At 39.3% G+C, this 600-nt stretch overlaps 1 pseudogene; it reads right to left on the minus strand.

Annotated features, from left to right (window-relative positions):
- Window positions 1-259: 259 nt before the first annotated feature.
- On the minus strand, window positions 260-377 carry LOC111735528 (annotated as a pseudogene).
- Window positions 378-600: the final 223 nt, after the last annotated feature.

A 600-nucleotide genomic window follows, 5' to 3' on the forward strand; every position in this document is an offset into this window, starting at 1 on the left:
CCAGTATTCACGTGCACTTGTTATAAGCCAGGTGCTGAGAAAGGCTTTACGATTCTTTAATCCTTTGACAACTTTATAAAACAGACGAAAAGCTGTTGAGATATATACATATATATGTGTGTATATATATGTGTGTGTGTGTGTATGTGTATATATATATATATATTTTTAAATTTTTTTAGTCAAAGCAACCCTTGCTTGACCTCACAGATTGCAAGGACCTTGTCATCTTACAATCCCTTATTTTTTAATTTTTTACGCCTACAGCACCCGATCTTCCTAGGAGGTCTCCCATTCAAGTACTAACCAGGCCCAACCCTGCTTAGGTTCCGAGATCAGACAGGATCGGGCTTGTTCAGGGTGGCATATTCAATATGTTTAATGTAGACTGTTCAATATATTTAACGTCAGACAATATAAAATACAAAAAAAAAAACACCCCAAACCCAAAAACCCTAAGCAGGCTTGTGGATCCGACACCTTCTCACAGGAGGTTTAGAGGGTTTAGGAACAAATTAAATTTGGAGGAGGAAGTATCTGCCATGAGGGAAAATGTCAGACCAGGTCAGGGTGAGGGACACTCTGTAGAGCTCCGCTGCT

Source organism: Pteropus vampyrus, unplaced genomic scaffold, assembly GCF_000151845.1.
Source record: "Pteropus vampyrus isolate Shadow unplaced genomic scaffold, Pvam_2.0 Scaffold1000002910, whole genome shotgun sequence".
Classification (NCBI taxonomy): Eukaryota; Metazoa; Chordata; class Mammalia; order Chiroptera; family Pteropodidae; genus Pteropus; species Pteropus vampyrus.